This window comes from Polypterus senegalus, chromosome 5, assembly GCF_016835505.1.
Source record: "Polypterus senegalus isolate Bchr_013 chromosome 5, ASM1683550v1, whole genome shotgun sequence".
Lineage (NCBI taxonomy): Eukaryota > Metazoa > Chordata > Cladistia > Polypteriformes > Polypteridae > Polypterus > Polypterus senegalus.
Genome location: NC_053158.1, coordinates 88,675,600 through 88,687,623, shown reverse-complemented (window position 1 = coordinate 88,687,623; position 12,024 = coordinate 88,675,600). Strand labels below are relative to the sequence as shown.

Below are 12,024 nucleotides of genomic sequence, written 5' to 3'. Positions count from 1 at the left end.
ATGTGCGAAAACATCTATTCTACCAGAGTAAGGGAATGGCATATTTGTAGAGAAGAATGAGATGGATCAAAATTTGTAACCTAAAAATCAACAATCAGAGCCTCAAGGCCAGATCAAAACCCTAATTCAGTGTAAAAACATTCAGAATAATTAGTCAGAAGCCAGGAAATCAAACAACAAAGAAAGCATTAAGGGGATAAGTTTAGAAATCCACAATCTTGGATAAAACCAAAGTGCATAATTCTGACCTTGATTGTGACACTATGCTGACTTCATACTCTACATACTTCTGTTTCCCTTTGCCAAGGGGAAACAGTAAATGCAGTAAACAAAATAACACATAAAGGGTTGAGTTCATTGAAAAAAATGGATTTGTGATAAGGCATTAAATAATTTTCACTACTTCATAATGGAAAAAAGTATAAAATAATGGTAGAAGTAAAGTCTACATCTTAGGAAATCCTATACTAAATTACTCTCAATAGCATGGAAAAAATGGAAAAACAACCTGTCACAGCAATATCACAGAAGAATTTAACAAAAACATGATAAAAAGGAAATTTAAGTCTTACTAGGCCTATTACAAGTAGTAGACCCTATTTACATGACTGAATCACTTTGCCACAACTTGGATGACAAAGAGCATCTTCCTAGCTTCTATCTTTTTCTTACTAGCCTCTACGGCCTCTCTTCCTCCCTGCAATGCAAGCCCAATATGTCATCCAGATATGTTTTAAAGGTTGTCACAATTTCTGCTTCAACTCAGAAGTTTGTTCCAGACTCCCACAGTGCTTTGCATGAAGGCGTGCTGTTGTCACTTAGTATGCAATTTGTTATTTCTCTGAAAGAATTCTGTTGGATCCATCCAATTTATTGAAGCCTTTGAGAATTCTGAGGAGTTGAACTATATCCACACATAGGTTTATCTGCATGAGAGCAAAGAGTTTTAATTCAGAGTTAGGCATGCTCTATATACCTGGGATGCACTTGTTAATCTCTTCTACATAACACAAAGTGTTAGTTTTATTTATAGCCTGAAGAAACAAACTGCACTAAATATTCCAGATGCTGTCTCACTAGTGCATAATATATTCAGAGCGTAATGCCACTTGATTGATATTCAACAGTTTTTACAATATATCCAAACATTTTATTTGCCTTTTTAATTGTTTCTGCACATTGCTTAGACAATGAATCAGAGGTTGTATTCTGTATGACAGTGTCTCTGATTGTGTACCTATAAATATAAAATGCTAAGGGTTGTCTGTCTGTCATGCAAACATCCTTAGGCCTTGAACCTTGATCTTGGTCTCAATCAAGAGCTTATGTCATGACACACATAACCTGGATTTGACTTGCAGACTACCTTAGCCATGAAATTGGTCTTCGGGTCCTTCTCATGGCAAGTGGGGATACAGCCACACGCCATGGCTGACAGAAAAAGCAGAGCAAACCCTTCTGAGAGGGAAGCACATTGCATAGGCTGACTGATCATTTTTTATAGTAAGCGCCAGTCATAAACTCCAAGCAGAACAGAAAGTCTTACATGACCAAAGAAATAGCTGTCTGGGGTTCCTCAACCACGTTATTTGGCGCCAGGTCCTGCACACATTGCCAAGGAAGCAACAACCACATGAGCATGTGGCATGTCTATCAGGAACAGAGTCCAGCATCATTGGAAAGCAGTGAAGGACATTGCAGCAACCTTGGCAGAGTGACCTGGGTTGCAGTATTTTGATAGAAGTGCCTGCAACTTCTTTCTTCAAGCACCGTAGGTTTGCATTTTTTGACATCAGTCTTCATTTTTTAAGTGTTCACCCAGTTCTGATGATTGTCCAGGTCTTTTTGATTTATGTTTGCTGCCTCCTCAATATTAAAATACTACCCCTCCGATTTTAGCAACATCTGCAAATTTCACAAATTTACTAACTGTACCTCAATCTACGAGGTTAGACACAAAAATAACCGGACCGGGCTGGATGCTTTCCTGGAAAACCGTCTGGAAGTTGGCCGGACGTGAATCATAGAGCTATATCCCCTCCTACACACCCTCTCAAACCACAGATCGACTAGGTATATCCTGTGAATAGCCCAGTCAGTATTTGCACAACAATCGCTACATGAGTTGCCACAATACTGTCAGGTGAAAAAATCGAATAGTGAATCAACATCAAATTTCTCACGAATTTTGTCTTTTTCCGTAAAGCACTTTATGACTGACAAAAACATTTCTGTTCTCGATCATCCTCCCTATTCACCCGATTTAGCTCCCTGTGATTTTTACTTGTTCCCGAAAATCAAAAATGACTTGAAGGGAACACATTTTTCTTGAATGGTTGAAGTGAAGACAAAAATGGCAAGCTAGTTGAACAGCCTCAAGCAAGAAGACTTCCAGCACTTTTTCAAACAATGGAAGATACGTATGGAGCAGTGTAGAGATCAGGAGGGGGAGTATATAGAAGGTGACAAAGTTTAGAATGCTGTAATTCATCAATACATTTTTTTTTTTTACCAATCCGGTTATTTTTGTGTCTCACCTCGTATGTCATTAATATAAATTAGAAAAAAAAGGGCCCAGAGACTCCACTGGTGATGTTACAGTTCTGTCATAGGTGGTCTGTGGCGTTAGGCAGTTTTAAATAAATAATCGCAAAAGTGCAAACTCCAATCAGTTGTCGGTCGGTGCCTGAATGTTCAGTCAGTCAGGTGTCTCATTATTGCCTTGGAGGGAGAGGTGCATTCACAACTGCACCCCATTAGAGTAGCCAGCTATGACAGGAAATTGCAAGGCAGAGAGAGGGAGCAAGAAAAGATGAAGGAAGGAATGGAGGTTAAAAGAGAAAGGAGAGAAAGCACCAGGAGAGAGAGCCCGACTGAAGTGAATGAAGGCAGGTGGTTGAGAGTGAGCCTCTAGGCTGCAGGAGCAATTGTCTGGGAGTAGAAGCAGCCCAACATGACAGGGACAGGTGATGAAAGATGTGTGTGGCTCAGCATGATGCCTCATGTTTGCTGAGGGCCCAGCCAGGAAATAATGATTGACTGCACCTGTTGGTTAGGCAAATCCTTGGTTGTCATATCCCGTATCGAGTGAGATGAGAATAAGTCGGCTTGAGTTTAAAATAGCTGTCTCTTAGATTATTTTGTTATGTTCTGTACTTTGACCACTAGGTGGAAATAGAGATGATAAGGGAGAGTGTTAAGAAAAACGAAAAGTTCAGAGGACTAATTGTTTCCTGTTGTTGCTTCCAGTTGTTGGATTAAATGAAACTTTTAACACTAGAATTACCAGAGCCTACGAAAAAACCCATAGATTCGTTCCACCTTAAATCGCTTCTTAAATCCCTTCACAGCTCTCCGCCAGCGTTCACAGCTCTCTAAATGTGCTGATAAACTCAGGCTGCAAGCAGCCGGCTATTCCATCCCCCCACCGACTTAGAATGTGCACAAACTTCTCCCAGCTCATGCCTTGATTGATTTTCTGGGAGTGAAGTGGAGTTTTAGAGTGGAAATAATAGAGCGTTGTTTGGAACGCACGCATTTCATGCCTGTTCCGTTTCTACAGTAATCTGTGTAAACACATTGTTAAAACAGAAACGTTTTTTATATTCTAGTAGTAGATGACAAAATGTAGGCATAAACTATATAATGTATGAAGCCTGAAGTCCAAATATCAAAGAAACACTTTTACAAAAGGTACAAATCTAACACAACAATTGCGCTTTTATTCAAAAATATAACTGCAGAAACAAAAGCCGCCTTAACATGCGACATTGACACCCATTTATTTTGACTGCCTCCGTGGCGTAATAAAATCAGCTGCTGACTGGGAATCAAAAGGTCACGGGTTCGATCCAGCACCACTCCGTTTTGAGAAGTAAACTGCTCTTAGTCTTACTAATTTAAAATAAAACGATACATTTGATTTCAGTCTGTAACAGCCGGTGTAATTTATGATACTTGTAAAGGTTAGCTTTGGTTTTTTTTTTTTTAGTCAGTTTTATTATCTCAGCCGCGTTCACAAGCCCAAACACACCCCACCCCCGCACCTGACACTGCCGTTTTCACATAGACGCGCTATAACAGAGGTAAACTCGGCTCCCTTCTACATTGGAGCAAGAATGCACATACCATTGCTTGCATACTAAAGTGTCAGCAGGCACTTTTCGTGGCATTATACACAGTTTTGAGCATGCCCTCTGCACACTACTTGTGACTTTAGGCTTTAGGAAGTAAGTAAATAAATAAAGGTAAATTGTGTCATAAAATGATTTCTTCAAAACGTCACATATATTTGTCTCTTTTTTTTTTAAATGTGCGTTGATCACCGCCAGCATGTTGTAGCACACAGCATCTGGCCACCTGCATGTTCCTGCGCGCACTGAATAACAGACAAATATACAGTCTGACTGAGAGAATCAGACTAAAAAAAAGCAAACATTTAGAAATGCCATACTTTTACAGCTGATCTGACGCTGTTCGTTTTCAAATAATATTGCATTTGTGCAATGATGTTTTCATATATATTGTCTCTTTCTTTCAGGTGTGTAATAGAAACCACAGCATAGAGAGAAGTGTGTACAACGCTTCTTACAGGAAAAGGCGATGGAAAAAGAAAAGATGATGCAGCATCAACAAGCTTCAGTTCTTTTTCTTACCTTTAGTTACCTTTATTTATTTACTCACTTCTACAGTGTAAAGACACATGTAAAATGCAGAGCTTCCCATATACAGTACTTTTTCAAAGTACAGCGATGGCAAAAGTGCGATATGCATTCTTGCACCGACGCTAGATCTGCAGTGTATCACGATACATTCTCTTACCAATGGTAGCGAAATGAACTGTCTGCATGCACTTTTTGTGGCATTACACATGTATTTTTTAGGCATGTCCGTGCCAAATAAATAACATTCAAGCTATAGCGCGTCTCCAAATAAATAGCATTCGAGCTACAGCGCATCTCCAAATAAATAACATTTGAGCTGTAGCACATCTTTATAAGATCCAAATAAATAATATTCGAGCTATAGCGCGTCTCCAAATAAATAACATTTGACATGCTCAAAAAATACACATGTAATGCCACAAAAAGTGCATGCAGACACTTCATTTCGCTAGCATTGGTAAGAGAATGTATCGTGATACACTGCAGAGCTATAACGCGTCTTTATGTGAAAACAGCAGTGTCAGATGGGTGGGCGGGGGCTTAGGGAAAGATCCTGAACGCGACTGAGAGAATGAAAAGTGAATAAAAAAAACCCAAAGCTAACCTTTACAAGTATCATAAATTACACCGGCTGTTACAGACTGAAATCAAACGTATGTTTTTATTATAAAATAGTAAGAATAACATCAGTTTACATCTCAAAACAGAGTTGTGAGGGATCGAACTCATGACCTTTAGATTTCCAGTCAGCAGCTGATACCATTACGCCACCACGCCAATTGTAGTGATTATGTGTCAGTATGGCCTGCTAAGGTGGCTTTTTTTTCTGCAGTTACACTTTAGAATAAAAGTGTATTTGTTCTGTTATATTTGTACCTTTTGTGAAAGTGTTTCTTTGATATTTGGACTTCAATCTTCATACATTATATAGTTTATGTCTACATTTTGTCATTTACTACTAGAATATAAAAAACGTTTCTGTTTTAACAATGTGTTTACACAGATTACTGTAGAAACGGAACAGACATGAAATGCGTGTGTTCCAAACAACGATCTATTATTTCCACTCTAAAACTCCACTTCACTCCCAGAAAATCAATCAAGACATGAGCTGGGAGAAGTTTGTGCACGTTCAAAGTCAGTGGGGGGATGGAATAGCCGGCTGCTTGCAGCCTGATTTTATCAGCACATTTAGATGACAAAAGACGCTGGTGGAGAGCTGTGAACGCTTTTAAGAAGCGATTTAAGGTGGGACGGATCTACGAATTTTTTCGTAGGCTGTGGTAATTCTAGTGTTAAATTAAATATAACTTTTGGGCACTGAGTCCTTTCACAACTTAACATATTTATTACTGGTTTTAACCTCCACATGGACACTGCTAGTGCCCTGCACTTTGGATCACTGTTTGTTTGACTTTGTTTTATTAAAAGCACTGTTCACTTTTGCACCTACTCCCTGCTGTATGTATGTGTCCTCATTTGCCTGGCTAATCTTGGCTTCATGACTATCAATAATTTGGGTTCAAGAGCCTCCCAGGATGCAACTAGGAATGTGGAGCCAACCTAGGCCATTACACCTTCCTTCTTTGTCTCTCATTGGAATCCCGTTTTGCTGGTAACCTAAAGTATGAAGCTATTAGCTTCTATTTTCAATTTTAAACTCCATCAATTGCACATTTCCAGATTGGGTCCCTGAACTACTTCCATAGATTCCTTGCAATACTAAACCCCAACCTACATTAAAAGTCAAAGATCTACAGTAATTAAGGCAGTGGTACACAATGTATGGCAAACACAAATAATTTCTGAAAGCTATCCATGTGGTGAACTTCCTTTCATTAATTGATTTGATTACCTGTATGTTTATGGGTGTATTGATTATTTTTTTTTGCAATTTTCAAATTCCAGCACAGGTTTTTCGTTTGCACATTTCCTGTTTACTGTGTGAATATACAGAGGTTGAGCAGCACAAGGATATGGCTAACAGAAGTTTATTAAAGCTTATGTCAATGTCACTACATAGCCTATGCCTTTTCTGTCAAGATTTGCTACAATTTAGAACAGGAAGAGAGTATAAAGCATTTTATAAAATGAATTTTCTTTCATTGTCAAAAAGAGTGCAACAGTGTCATGGATTTCAATATATTCATGTGGTGTACATGAACTTTAAAATTGAATTTTGTTACATTGTCAGTTCCAATAACTACTGTCCTTGTCATCTGGTTTCTTAATAAATACCTTTTAAAGGGAATGTTTAGTTTATCAGCTGCACAAAAAAACATATGTTTAATACCGTATTTTCTATGGCACCTATAAAATGTATTCTAGTTAAATATATTTCAGTATACGACTGAATATTGCTCTCAATTTGTTCAATAACAACAGCTTTCCTATATGTGCTTCTTTTACTTTTTGATGAACAGGATCTTTGAATGAAGTGGTTCTATGGTATGTGTTTTATTTAGTTCATTTTCTGAAGAGCTGGTAGTCTTTGTCCTGCCCTCTAATGCTCTCAAGTACCATTAGTCCTTATTCATTCATCTGTCTTTTGTTGCTCTGCTTTTCTAATAGCTCTTTATGTACTTCACCCTTATAAGTTAAGGCCTGTAATGGCTTTATGATATTTTTGTAAAAAGTTAATCATTTGTCTGCAAAGTTAATACAGTCCACAGCTTTTAAAAATGTGAATTAAATTGATATTTTTGATGCTTAAATGTATACTATTCAGTAGTGCAGATTATTAAAACATACATAAACTGAGGACCGACATTTAGTTTTATGAGAGTTATATATAAAGCGACTTTTATTTGATACTAAAATGGTCACTTTTGTAATCAATTTCCAAAACTCTAAAGAACAATTTCACAAATTATATCCTTTTCCTTGGCATCTTCTATAAAGACATTTTTGCACTTAATCTTTTGTTTGATGCCAGTACTGATCTTAGTCACTGTATTTACTCTTAAGAATGAAAAAAATGACAAAAAAGAGAAGATAAGTCAAAGATAAATAAGTTTATTAATAGTCTTATTGTGGTATAAGCATACAGTATACTGTTTTCTTATATTATTGCTCATAATGAGTTTTTTTATTTCATTACATTGGCTTCCTCTCATCAAGTATCGAGTCATGTTCAAAACTCATGACAGTCTGTTATTATTGTTTAACTGACATTAACCTGTCTGACAACAGAGATCTTCCAACCTCTGTTAGTCAATGCATTAGGTGAGATAGGTGACGTCTTCTGATTTACCAAGGCAATTTCATTTTGTTTTAGACAGTGAGTGATGCACTGTACGTGCTCCTTACGTGTTCCTTCCCTTACCAAGATGTATAAAAAAATGTGGTTTCTTAAAGAAATTTTCCTACTTTTATACTGGCAGACCTCTTTAACCCTTTTAACGTTATCCCTGAGCTAATTCACCCACCTCTTGTTGTACGCACATCATTAACCCCAATCTTACTTGTCTACAGTGAAATAGAGGTAGTGATGGAGGGCAGCTAGTGGGCAGCATTTGCAGCAGCAGGAGAGCTGAAAACAAGCTGCTGGAGCATAAAAAAGCAATTTGTTGTGTCATAATAGTGACAGCATTATAGGTTAACTAGCTGTGTTAGCCCGTACTGGTAAAAGCCTGGGGTCCTAGAAACTATTGAAAACATCAGAAAAAAATTGAAATGTAGAAATATCAGGTAATTGAAAGGAACTACTCTGGAAGTCTCTCTCCTAGGAGGATTCATTTTCCCAAGTGCTTGCATCGTTTGTGAATTAGCAGCGGGAGGAAAAGTAACGGGGATACCATTTTGCCGATTTTAGCGACTAAGCGACTTTGTCTTTCTTCTGAGGTTTTGTTTTGCTGACGTGCTGGCCTCGCTTGTGTTATTAGCGGCTAAGCGACTTTTCTGTTTTCTCGGAGGTGGAGCCCTTACCCCGACTCCACCTCTCACTTCCAGACTGGACAGACAGGCCACACAGAATTCCGCACGTTGACATTTATATATAAATGTGACGGTGATGATTTTTCATAAAAGGTAAACTCGAATGCCACTTCTGAATTTTTGTGGTTTAAAAAGACTTTTGGGCAACTTTCAAAGATGCCATTCACTGATTTCTTGTGCGAAAGGCAAATGTATCCTGTACCGATGATCCCTTACAGAATTTCAGTCTTTTCATAAGTGATGCCAGTTAAATGTTATTGTACACAAAAATTCATCCAGCACAGCACATTGATATACAATTCGAGATTGCTCATTTGATGGGATGTCAGTCATGACAAGCTGCTGACTTTCTTTGCACTTATTGTATGTAGTAATTCAAAAGTCTGAAGTTTAAATGTAATGATCAACAAATCCATACTTAAAATGCCTAAGAACCGTCCTGTATATAGATCATGAGTGAAAAAGTTTTCAGCTTACTTGTCAGTGTTTGTATTTTGTTGACAACTATCCATCCATCCATTTTCTAACCCACTGAATCTGAACACAGGGTCACGGGTTCTGCTGGAGCCAATCCCAGCCAACACAGGGCACAAGGCAGGAACCAATCCCGGGCAGGGTGCCAACCCACCGCAGTCTTACCAACTAAAATACCTGATTGCGAAAATAAATAATAAATAATAAGTGCCAGAATAATGTTTTTAAAGATTTTTTCTCCATGTCTCCTTCTCTGTCTCTTTTTCTCTCAAAATAGATAGTTGATGGATCAGACTGTCCTTGTTTTTGATATTTCACCTGCTGTACTTCTCCCTGATGGCTATCAAATATAGCTTTTATTTTAAGTTTTAGCATGCTATAGTCTGTCCCCCTCTCTCTATTATATATTACTCATAATCTCAGATGTGGTTTCTGTATTTTTTCTGGTTCTCTACTGTAGGAAAGATGACAATTTTAACTTGTTCATTCATGTAGGAAAAAGAAGGAACTTTTAACTTTAATTAACAATCAATTTCATCTTTGGCAAAGCCAATAATTAAGGAAATAATTTGGTAAATCTTCTACTTTATTTTTTTCACCTTTCTCTGTAGGAAGTGGTTTCAGGCCATTAGACCTTTACCAAGGTAACTGAATCACATTCATTTTAAGAAACAGAATAAAAAGATTATTGAAATATACATCGATTAAAATATAATGATGATTTCTTATATATTGACATATAAAACAAGACTCAAGACAGACAAGACTGACAAACATATAACACCATAGAGGCTGACTGTTTATTTTCTATTTAAAATTCTAATTTGTCACAGTACAGATAAACAGTTTTATGATACTGTAAGAGTGCTATTAAGAGTCCGCTACTCTCCTTACTGGAATTCTGCATCAGTTCTTCTTGTCTTGCGGGCGACCTCGGTAGCATAACCGACTGAGTCTTCGATGTGTGGGAAGGCACAAAGAGATGGTCACCCCAGTTTTGTGGACTATTTGCCAGTTATATTTATTTCTTTAAGAACACAACTGTGGAGATACCGCACTGAGCTACACCAAACACATCTCCCAACTCCACCCACCAAATTTCTCCTCCCTTAAACAATCTAGCAATTAACTTTATTGAAATTTCCAGATATGAACTCCTGCTTAGAATACTAAGGTTTTAACACTAATATTACCAAGTCTACGAAAATCTCGTAGATCCAGCCTACCTTAAAACCGTTCGCAATTCTCTGCCAGCGTCTTTTGTCTTCTAAATGTGCCAATTAAGACGAGCAGCAAGCAGCCGGCTATTCCATCCCCCACTGTCGCAGAACGTTCACTAAGTTTTCCCAGCTCATGCCTTGTTTGATTATCTGGGAGTGACTGAACTGCTGGAGTTTTAGAGTGGAAATAATAGATCGTTATTTGGAACACATGCATTTCATGTGTGTTCCGTTTCTACAGTAATCTGTGTAATTACATTGTTAAAACAGAAACTTTTTCATATTTTAGTAATAAATGTTACAAAATGTAGGATAAACTATAGAACATGTGAAGCCTGATTTACAAAGATCAAATAAACACTTTTACAATAGATTCAAGAACAATACAACAGCTTCTGTGGTGTACCGCTAAGATTTGCTGCTGTGCCTAGACTCTAGGTAATTCTAGTGTTAAGGATGGTGTCCAATGCTGTGTCGGGCTGTTGCTCCGGGTTCAAGTGTTGCATTCTTCTTGTGTTGGAGTGCACGCTTTGTCTTTGTGTTGTGGTTCTTTGTTCATGGTGTGCTGTGCTTTTCTCAGGCTATTTGTTGTGTCTTCTGCAGCTTCATAATGAAAAGTATTGTGCTTTCTGGCACAAGAGTATAGATGCTGAAGCCTCTTTCTTGAAGTAATGGATTCTTCTCAGTTTTCTCAGACTGGGCTCAGTCACTGGGACAGAACTTGGCTTGGCAAAGTGGATCTCAGCTTTCAGGTTCACAAAGAGAACAGACTCAGCTTTCAGCTCCATTAAGTGGGAACAGCTCATCAGCTTTTAGTTTTCAGAGACAGGAAGTTTATAAGAGTGTAAGAGGTTGGTTCAGAGAGTGCCTACATCTTTTCTGCCAAGAGACATGAGCAAAGCTAGTTTTTGAAGGAAGGTGTAACCTCTCATGATTGAATTAAAGTTAATTTCATTTACATAATCAGTGTCTGGTCTTAGGTGTGTTTTTTTGTCCATTACAATTGTCATTCATCGAATTATAGCTCTTTGTTTGGACTGTTTGGCACCTTCTGATCTGAAAAGGGCCTCTGCAAAGGTGCCAGTTCAACTGTTTTATACCTTTATCATTAGATGAAGCATAGGCTTGTCATTTATTCTGGAATGTAAGTTGGGGAATGCTGGATTTCTGCATTTCTGATATATCTGCTGCCTTAAAAAGGCCTGCCATCAAATGCCTAGCAGAATGGTCAGAGCCCATTTTGTCCTAATGCCATTTACCTATTACATACTCAGTAACAACTTGCTGCACTTTATAGTAGTTATTCAAGTTTAGGCAACCCCTAAGCTTTGACATTACATACTAGATTTTCCATGATTTTCTCAGAATACCTATAGGAGAGCCATGAACAATGGTTCAAGTCCAGGGCCCCCCATCTTAATAGGTTCACCCCTGTGCATATCGGTGCAATCTAGACATCATAGACCTCACCAGGTTCTGTAATTGTCGGAAAGGTTTTAAGGGAAAGATCACATTTTCAGCCTGAAGTTACTGTAAGGTCAAAATAATTATTCCTACGAGCTACACATTCTGTAATGAGTATTAGCTATGATTTTGTTAGTCATACAGTATTTCATTTGAAGATATCATATAGGGCTTTGTAGCAAGGAAGTCCAGGAAGGTAATGTTGTAAATAGAAAAGTTCTCACTGTCATATCAGTCGTTCAATTTTAGTGTCAATTGTGAGAGCT

The 12,024-nt window shown here is 37.9% G+C and overlaps 1 protein-coding gene across 5 annotated transcripts in view; it reads left to right on the top strand.

Annotated features, from left to right (window-relative positions):
- The window catches only part of LOC120530413 (cadherin-12-like), an 802,688-nt gene that overhangs the window by 187,990 nt on the left and 602,674 nt on the right, over positions 1 to 12,024 (top strand). The gene's annotated exons all lie outside the window — the stretch shown is intronic.